Here is a 10,707-nt window from a genome sequence, read left to right on the forward strand (position 1 = left end):
TTTCCGTTGTCTGACCGACATATATCAGACCACGAGGACACATTGTCTGTAATCGAATACAACGGCCAGAGCTCCACAGGGCAGGCAGGCTCTTCATACACAGCAATGAAATCCAAATTGCTGAGATTCTTATTTCCGTGGGTGTATGTCAAAGCAGATTATCAAAGGAAATACCAGACATTTCTTACAGAGCACAAAGAGGACAGACCAGAGTTCACCTTATAAAAGGCTGGCGAAACGCAGCCAGCCAAAATAGGAAATGTCACGTGATGTTACTCATTTACGTGTCAGTCAATAGCAAGGACACTTCATAACTTGCATGCCGTCCTATTTCCTGGATATTATGAGTCCGAAAAGGACCAAACCAGATGCATCAAAGTCATGCCAATAGCAATGGTTCCCTGGTCTCTACAATACTATGTATGGCAGTATGTTGTCAGTGTAATGTAAACATGACTGAGAACCAGAGGTGGAAAAAGTACCCAGTTGTCATACTTGAGATGGCGCTGGAGAAGAAGGCAAATGTGTTTTTAATTTGTATTTGTTTATTTGCATTGTTTGTAACTTATTTTTAAACTTATTTGGTACATAATGTTGCCGCTACTTATGACCGAAAATACATTCTAGACATCAGGACTGCGATTTCTCAACACAGACTGGCAGAACCGTTTTTTCCTTTCACGACTCTGACGAGCCCGACGCAAAGGATAAACTGCTTCCTCGGGAACAGGCCCTGATCAACGTGATCTGCGTGAAGAGGAGGCGGAGAAAGAGGGACCGAAGGGCGGGCTGCCTTCTGACAATTCGTAGGCGATCGAATAAACACCCACTTCCCTCCATTCTGCTAGCAAACGTGCAATCCTTGCAGAATAAAATTGCAGAGTTACGCGGAATATTAAACTACCAACGGGACATTAAAAACTGTAGCATCTTATGCTTCACGGAATCAATCAATCAATCAAATGTATTTATAAAGCCCTTTTTACATCAGCAGATGTCACAAAGTGCTCGACAGAAACCCAGCCTAAAACCCCAAACAGCAAGCAATGCAGATGTAGAAGCACGGTAGGAAAAACTCCCTAGAAGGGAAGGAACCTAGGAAGAAACCTAGAGAGGAACCAGGTGCTGAGGGGTGGCCATTCCTCTTCTGATTGTGCCGGGTGGAGATTATAACAGTACATATCCAAGATGTTCAAATGTTCATAGATGATCAGCAGGGTCAAATAATAATAATCACAGTGGTTGTAGAGGGTGCAACAGGTCAGCACCTCAAGAGTAAATGTCAGTTGACTTTCATAACCGATCATTCGGAGTTAGAGACAGCAAGTGCTGTCCCTGGTTTGAGAGAGAGAGTCGAAAACAGCAGGTCCGGGACAAGGTAGCACATCCAGTGAACAGGTCAGGGTTCCATTACCACAAGCAGAACAGTTGAAACTGGAGCAGCAGCATGACCAGGTGGACCGGGGACAGCAAGGAGGAATCAGGCCAGGTAGTCCTGAGGCATGGTCCTAGGGCTCAGGTCCTCCGGGAATGGAGACAGAGAAAGAGAAAGCGAGAAAGTGAGAGAATTAGAGGGAGCATACTTAAATTCACACAGGACACTGGATAAGACAGGAGAAATACTCCAGATATAACAGACTGAAACTAGCCCCCCCGACACATAAACTACTGCAGCATAAATACTGGAGGCTGAGACAGGAGGGGTCGGGAGACACTGTGGCCCCATCCGACTATACCCCCGGACCGGGCAAACCAGGCAGGATATAACCCCACCCACTTTGCCAAAGCACAGCCCCCACACAACTAGAGGGATATCTTCAACCACCAACTTACCGAGTATAGCCCACAAAGATCTCCCCCAAGGCACAAACCTGAGGGGGGCACCAACCCGGACAGGAAGATCACATCAGAGACTCAACTCACTCAAGTGACGCACCCCTACTAGGGACGGCATGGAAGAGCACCAGTAAGCCAGTGACTCAGCCCCCGTAATAGGGTTAGAGGCAGAGAATCCCAATGGAGAGAGGGGAACCGGCCAGGCAGAGACAGCAAGGGTTGTTCGTTGCTCCAGTGCCTTCTGTTCACCTTCACACCCCTGGGCCAGACTACACTCAATCACAGGACCTACTGAAGAGATGAGTCTTCAATAAAGACTTAAAGGTCGAGACCGAGTCTGCACCTCTCATATGGATAGACAGACCATTCCATAAAAATGGAGCTCTATAGGAGAAAGCCCTGCCTCCAGCTGTTTGCTTTGAAATTCTAGGGACAATAAGGAGGCCTGCGTCTTGTGACTGTAGTGTATGTGTAGATATGTAAGGCAGGACCAAATCGGAGAGATAGGTAGGAGCAAGTCCATGTAATGCTTTGTAGGATAGCAGTAAAACCTTGAAATCAGCCCTAGCCTTAACAGGAAGCCAGTGGGTTCAAGTCAAGCCAATTTTTGGGTTCTAGTCAAGATTCTAGCAGCCGTGTTTAGCACTAACTGAAGTTTATTTAGTGCTTTATCCGGGTAGTCGGAGAGTCTAGTCTAATCTAGAAGTCACAAAATCATGGATACATTTTTCTGCATCCTTTTTGGAAAGAAAGTTTTCTGATTTTTGCAATGTTACACAGATGGAAAAAAGCTGTCCTTGAAACAGTCTTGATATGTTCATCAAAAGAGAGATCAGGGTCCAGAGTAACGTCGAGGTCCTTTACAGTTTTATTTGAGACGACTGTACAACCATAAAGATTCATTGTCAGATCCAACAGAAGATCTCTTTGTTTCTTGGGACCTAGAACTAGCATTTATGTTTTGTCCAAGTTTAAAAGTAAAAAATTTGCCGCCATCCACTTCCTTATGTCTGAAACACAGGCTTCCAGAGAGGGCAAATTTGGGCCTTCCCCATGTTTCATCAAAATGTACAGCTGTGTATCGTCTGCATAGCAGTGAAAGTAAACATTATGTTTTCGAATGACATCACCAAGAGGTAAAATATATCGTGAAAACAATAGAGGTCCTAAAATAGAACCTTGAAGAACACCAACATTTACAGTTGATTTGTCAGAGGACAAACCATCCACAGAGACAAACTGAAATCTTTCCGACAGATAAGATCTAAACCAGGCCAGAACTTGTCCGTGTAGACCCATTTGGGTTTCCAATCTCTCAAAAGAATGTGGTGATCGATGGTATCAAAAGCAGCACTAAGGTTTAGGAGCACGAGGACAGATGCAGAGCCTTGTTCTGACACCATTAAAAGGTAATTTACCACCTTCACAAGTGCAATCTCAGTGCTATGATGGGGTTTAAAACCAGACTGAAGCATTTTGTGTATTTTGTTATTCTTCAGGTAGGCAGTGAGTTGCTGCGCAACAGCTTTTACATTTTTTTTAGAGAGGAATGGAAGATTCGATATAGGCCGATAGTTTTTTATATTTTCTGGGTCAAGGTTTGGCTTTTTCAAGAAAGGCTTTATTACTGCCACTTTTAGTGAGTTTGGTACACATCCGGTGAATAGGGAGCCGTTTATTATGTTCAACATAGCAGGGCCAAGCACAGGAAGCAGCTCTTTCAGTAGTTTAGTTGGAATAGGGTCCAGTATGCAGCTTGAAGGTTTAGAGGCCATGATTATTTCCATCAATATGTCAAGAGATATAGTATTAAAAAACTTGAGTGTCTCCCTTGATCCTAGGTCCTGGCAGTGTTAAGCAGACTCAGGACAACTGAGCTTTGGAGAAATATGCAGATTTAAAGAGGAGTCCGTAATTTGCTTTCTAATGATCATGATCTTTTCGTCAAAGAAGTTCATGAATTTATCACTGCTGAAGTGAAAGCCATCCTCTCTTGTTGAATTCTGCTTTATAGTTAGCGTTGCGACAGTGTCAAAAATTAATTTTGGATTGTTCTTATTCTCCTCAATTAAGTTGGAAAAATAGGATGTTCGAGCAGCAGTGAGGGCTCTTCGATACTGCACGGTACTGTCTTTCTAAGCTAATCGGAAGACTTCCAGTTTGGTGTAGCGCCATTTCCAGTCCAATTTTCTGGACGCTCTCTTCAGGGCTCATGTATTTTCTCTATACCAGGGAGCTAGTTCTTATGACAAATGTTTTTAGTTTTTAGGGGAGCAACTGCGTCTAGGGTATAACGCAAGGTTAAATTAATTTCCTCACTTAGGTGGTTAATCGATTGTTGTACTCTGACGTCCTTGGGTAGGTGGAGGGAGTCTGGAAGGGCGTCTAGGAATCTTTGGGCTGTCCGAGAATTTATAGCACGGCTTTTGATGATCCTTGGTTGGGGTCTGAGCATATTATTTGTTGCGATTGAAAACGTTATAAAATGGTGGTCCGATAGTCCAGGATTATGAGAAAATCATTAAGATCCACAATATTTATTCCATGGGACAAAACTAGGTCCAGAGTATAACTGGGGCAGTGAGTAGGTCTTGAGACATGTTGGACAAAACCCACTGAGTCGATGATGGTTCCGAAAGCCTTTTGGAGTGGGTCTGTGGACTTTTCCGTGTGAATATTAAAGTCACCAAAAATGTGAATATTAACTGTCATGAATACAAGGTCCAATAGGAATTCAGGGAACTCAGTGAGGAATGCTCTATATGGCCCAGGAGGCCTGTAAACAGTACCTATAAAAAGTGATTGAGTAGGCTGCATAGATTTCATGACTAGAAGCTCAAAAGACAAAAACGCAATCACTTTTTTTCGTAAATTGAAATTTGCTATCGTAAATGTTAGCAACACCTCCACTTTTGCGGGATGCGCGGGGGATATGGTCACTAGTGTAACCAGGAGGAGGGGTCTCATTTAACACAGTAAATTCATCAGGCTTAAGCCATGTTTCAGTCAGGCCAATCACATCAAGATTATGATCAGTGATTAGTTCATTGACTATGACTGCCTTGGAAGTGAGGGATCTAACATTAAGTGACCCTATTTTGAGATGTGAGCTATCTCAATCTCTTTCAATAATGGCAGGAATAGGGGAGATCTTTATTCCAGTGGGATTGCTAAGGCGAACACCGCCATGTTAGTTTTGCCCAACCTAGATCGAGGCACAGACACGGTCTCAATGAGGATAGCTGAGCTGACTGCACTGTCTGTGCTAGTGGCAAAGTCCACTAAGCTGGCAGGCTGGCTATCTCATTGTCGTCGTGGCTGAACGACGACAATATCAACATACAGCTGGCTAGTTATACAATGTACCAGCAGCGTCTGGTAAGACAACGGACGGCGGACAATGTATTTTTGTAAATAACAGCTGGTGCACGATATCTAAGAAAGGCTCGAGCTATTGCTCGCCTGAGGAAATGTATCTCTTGAAAAGCTGTAGACCACACTACCTACCTAGAGAGTTTTTATCTGTATTCTTCGAAGCTGTTTACATACCACCACAGTCAGAGGCTGGCACAGCATTGAATGAGCTGTATTTCGCCATAAGCAAACAAGAAAACGCTCACCGAGAGGTGGCACTCTTAGTAGCCGGGGACTTTAATGCAGGGAAACTTAAATACTTTTTACCTCATTTCTATCAGCATGTTAAATGTGCAACCAGAGGAAAAATAACTCTGGACCACCTATACTCCACAAACAGAGATGCATACAAAGCTCTCCCTCGCCATCCATTTGGCAAAGCTGACCATAATTATATCCTCCTGATTCCTGCCTACAAGCAAAAATTAAAGCTAGAAGCACCAATGACAAGATCAACAAAAAAGTGGTCAGATGAAGCAGATGCTAAGCTACAGGACTGTTTTGCTAGCACAGACTGGAATATGTTCCGGGATTCCAATGATGGCATTGAGGAGTACACCACATCAGTCATTGGTTTCATCAATAAGTGCATCGATGACGTCGTCCCCACAGTGACCGTACGTACATACCCCAACCAGAAGCCATGGATTACAGGCAACATCTTCACTGAGCTAAAGGCTAGAGCTGCCGCTTTCAGGGAGCGGGACTCTAACCCGGAAGCTTATAAGAAATCCGGCTATGCCCTCCGACAAACCATCAAACAGGCAAAGCTTCAACACAGGCCTAAGATCGAATCGTACTACACCGCCTCCAACGCTCGGCTTGCAAACTATTACAGACTACAAAGGGAAGCACAGCCGAGAGCTGCCCAGTGATACTAGCCTACCAGATGAGCTAAAGTATTTCTGTGCTCGCTTCAAGGAACATAACATAGAAACATGCATGAGAGCACCAGCTGTTCCAGAAGACTGTGTGATCACGCTCTCCGCAGCCGATGTGAGTAAGACCTTTAAACAGGTTAACAGTCACAAGGCCGCAGGGCCACACGGATTACCAGGACGTGTACTGCGAGCATACTCTGACCAACTGGCAAGTGTCTTCACTGACATTTTCAACCTCTCCCTGTCCGAGTCTGTAATACCAACATGTTTTAAGCTGACCACAGGCCTGCGCCCAAGAACACTAAGGTAACCTGCCTAAATGACTACCGACTTGTAGCACTCACATCTGTAGCCATGAAGTGCTTTGAAAGGCTGGTCATGGCTCACATCAACACCATCATCCCAGAAACCCTAGACCCACTCCAATTTGCATACCGCCCCAACAGATCCACAGATGATGCAATCTCTATTGCACTCCACACTGCCCTTTCCCACCTGTATAAAAGGAACACCTATGTGAGAATGCTATTCATTTACTACAGCTCAATGTTCAACACCATAGTGCCCTCAAAGCTCATCAATAAGCTAAGGACCCTGGGACCTAACACCTCCCTCTGCAACTGGATCCTGGACTTCCTGACGGGTCGCCCCCAGGTGGTCGCACACATCAGCCACGCTGATCCTCATCACAGGGGCCCATCAGGGGTGCGTGCTCAGTCCCCCCCTGTACTCCTTGTTCACTCATTACTGCATGGCCAGGCATGACTCCAATACCATCATTCAATTTGCCGATGACACAACATTGGTAGGCCTGATCACCGACAACAATGAGACAGCCTATAGGGAGGAGGTCAGAGACTACAGGAAAAGGAGGACCGAGCACGCCCCCATTCTCATCGAATAGGGCTGCAGTGGAGCAGGTTGAGAGCTTCAAGTTCCTTGATGTCCACATCACCAACAAACTAACATGGTCCAAGCACACCAAGACAGTCATGCAGAGGGCACGACAAAACCTATTCCCCCTCAGGAGACTGGAAATATTTGACATGGGTCCTCAGATCCTCAAAAGGTTCTACAGCTGCACCATCGAGAGCATCCTGACTGGTTGCATCACTGCCTGATATGGCAACTGCTCGGCCTCTGGCCGCAAGGCACTACAGAGGGTCGTCCAAACGGCCCAGTACATCACCGAGGCCAAGCTTCCTGCCATCCAGGACCTCTATACCAGGCAGTGTCAGAGGAAGGCCCTAACAATTGTCAAAGACTCCAGCCACCCTCGTCATAGACTGTTCTCTCTGCTACCGCACGGCCAGCGGTACCGGAGCGCCAAGTCTAGGTCCAAAAGCTCCTTAACAGCTTCTACACCTGTCTCTTATACACATCTAGATGTGTATAAGAGACAGATCCATAAGACTCCTGAACATCTAGGCAAATGGCTACCCAGACTATTTGTATTGCCCCCCCCCCCCTCTCTCTTCACACCACTGCTACTCTCTGTTGTAATCTATGCATAGTCACTTTAACAACTCTATCTACATGTACATACTACCTCAACTAACTGGTGCCCCCGCACATTGACTCTGTATCGGTACCCCCTGTATATAGTCTCGCTATTGTTTTTTTACTGCTGCCATTTAATTACTTGTTACTTTTATCGCTTATTCTTATCCGTATTTTTTTGAAACTGCATTGTTGGTTAGGGGCTTGTAAGTAAGCATTTCACTGTTAGGTCTACACCTGTTGTATTCGGCGCATGTGACTAATACAATTTGATTTGATTTGATGTGATTTGACTAAAAGTAAAGATACCTTAATAGAAAATGCTCAGACATAATTTACAAATGAAGCATGTGTGTTTAGTGAATCGGTCAGATCAGATGCAGTAAGGATGACCAGGATTTTTCTCTTGATAAATGCATGAATAGAACAATTTTCCTGTCCCGTTAAGCATTCAAAATGTAAGGAGTACTTTTGGGTGTCAGGGAAAATGTATGGAGTAAAAAGTACATTATTTTCTTTAGGAATGTAGTGAAGTAAAAGTAAAAGTTTAAAAAAATATAAATAGTCAAGTAGGTACAGATACCCCCAAAAAATACTTAAGTAGTACTTTAAAATATTTTTACTTAAGTAACCACTGCCAAGAACATGAGTGTTGTACTTGCGCGCTGTGTGAACGAGAGCACCATGGAAGTGTGCATGTTTAGGTAATGATATAACGAAGCACTATATCCACTGAAGTTCATGGAAATGTCATATTGTTATGATGAACACGTTTTCCAGCGACACGAGCAACTCTCCAAGTAATGCTGTTCATTGAAGAAACATGCACACGCACACACAACCCGCGCACACACACATGCACATGCGAACTCATGCGCACACGCACACACAGGAGAAATGTAATCCTGCCGTCACTGCCTGGACGCCCTACCCTGAGGGGTGAAATGTATAACTGCCGAGTTATCCTTCACTCAAGGGGAACAGGATGAGCTCAGACAAACTATGGAGGGCAGAATGTTGATCAGCAGTCCAACCAAGACCTGGGTTCAAATCGTATTCTTCTATTTTGAAGTACTTAAGCTGCACTTGATTGAGGTTGCCTGGCACAATGGAATCAGTGGAATAGTCCCAAAAGTGCAGCTGCAAACCCCGCTCATCGGGCATTCCAGGTAGGGCTCAATCAAACAATAAGTGAATACGAAAAATACTATTTGAACCCAGGTCTGAATGGGATGGATTGGGATGGGACAGAATGTTTTAACAGGACAGTAGCCCCAGTTGCACATAAAGGCTTCTGACTGGGAACTGTAACGAGGTGGTGGCTGTGACAGCTGAGCATCCTCAACGCTACATAGGAAAGTGCTGGACACGGGGTTACATTTCAGACACTCTTATCAGTTTGGACAGGGGGTGGGGGGATATCCACTATCCAGCGTGTATTTAAAATCTAAAAAGTAATAACAGTTGATTTAGCGACAGGAGGAAAACAGATGCAGGGGGAAATATACCTTAACTGTTTCCCATTCCTCTTTTCCATGTTTTAGATGTACTGCAGTGTTTAGAAATACCGAAGTGAGTCGGCTGGATAATTGGATTTGGTTATGAACTGTACTACTGTGGGCTTGAGGCAAGAAGTCCTCCTAAATAGCATTAGTCTATTTCCTCCTTAAAATGGATAACATGTCAAATATCAACTTTGTAAGTCACCTTGTATGGTCGAGGGTGTCTGCTACAAGAAGCAGAACAACGATAGAGGTTGCTTTCACCTAGACATGTCAATTGCACCACACAGTCACATCACAGACCATGTCAATTTCATTTCCTCGTTTTAAAGTTGCGTGTTACCGGAGGAGACTAGATTCATTGTTCCTTAAAGAACTTCACAGAAAAGTGACACGTTTGTCCGTGGAAGTTAATACGTTCAAAAGACAACAAGAAAATAAAATGTCTGCTTCTGTCTAGTTTCCAAAAGTGGAATAATACATTTGAGGGAAAAAAGTATGTTGGATTGGATAACAGTAGTGTTCTGCTGACATAGCACACTCGTAAATACATTCCCTCACATGTTCTGTAGTCATGTCCAGAGCCTACAAATGGACAGATTTAGAAACCATTATGATTATTATTAATTTTTTTTTTTAAATGATGTGCACTTGGTGCTTTAAGGACATGATGAAAAATGGAGATGATTGACAGGTGGCCATCTTGGAAGGACATTTCTGAAAGAGTTATGTTGCAGCCCCTCCAGGCTCCAGTTATCCATATTCATGGACCATGGGAGGTGTTCTGCATTGTTCCGAGGAGCTGCCTCTAGCCTGCAGACTGGCCGTTGAGGTTCAGGGTGACTGACAATGTGTAGTTAGTTATTGCATTATTCTGCATGAGCAGAAAAGCATCCAGCATCCGGACCCCTGACAGACATCATTAAGTCATTTCATACCCCCTTCTCACCCATATGCCACAATGAATCAGGGAATAAAAGACAATATTTTAGACTTGTTTTGAGGACTAACCCTGGATGTGTAGCCTAAGGAGTGATCGTTTTGAATCAGATATTATCAAACTATTACCTGTGATATAAAAATGGGATGTAGGCCTATGCTCATTCAGCCCGTGCATAAATAGCCATACTTCTCATACTTCCCATGCAATATGCATAGAAATATATAATCCAGTCCTCTTTCTTAGGCAATATCACGGCTAGCCTATACTCCTCAGCCAAGCATCTTGCTCGATGCTTTTGTGTGTTTTTCTCCACTTAGGTATCTTTTGAAACGCAACTGCAGAAAACAGGGGAGTGCAGATTGAAGCACAGCATGTGTGTTGCCTCTTGTGAGTCCGGCAGCGACTCTGCATTCTGCCTCGCACCATTTTCCCAGAGCTTGTGTCCCCTCCGCTGCTCTCCCCCGGAGCTCCCTGGTGGCTCATAACGACCAATCCCCCCCCCCCCTCCTTGGGGGACAGCAGCAGCTGCACAGAGTCACTGGGGACTTACAACTTTACAGCTAGGACCCAGAAGGCCATTTTCACTCAAACCTACAGCTCTGGGTTGGGGCCATGACTGACAGTGTTTTTG

This window comes from Salvelinus sp. IW2-2015, linkage group LG34 (genome assembly GCF_002910315.2).
Source record: "Salvelinus sp. IW2-2015 linkage group LG34, ASM291031v2, whole genome shotgun sequence".
In the NCBI taxonomy this organism is placed as follows: Eukaryota; Metazoa; Chordata; class Actinopteri; order Salmoniformes; family Salmonidae; genus Salvelinus; species Salvelinus sp. IW2-2015.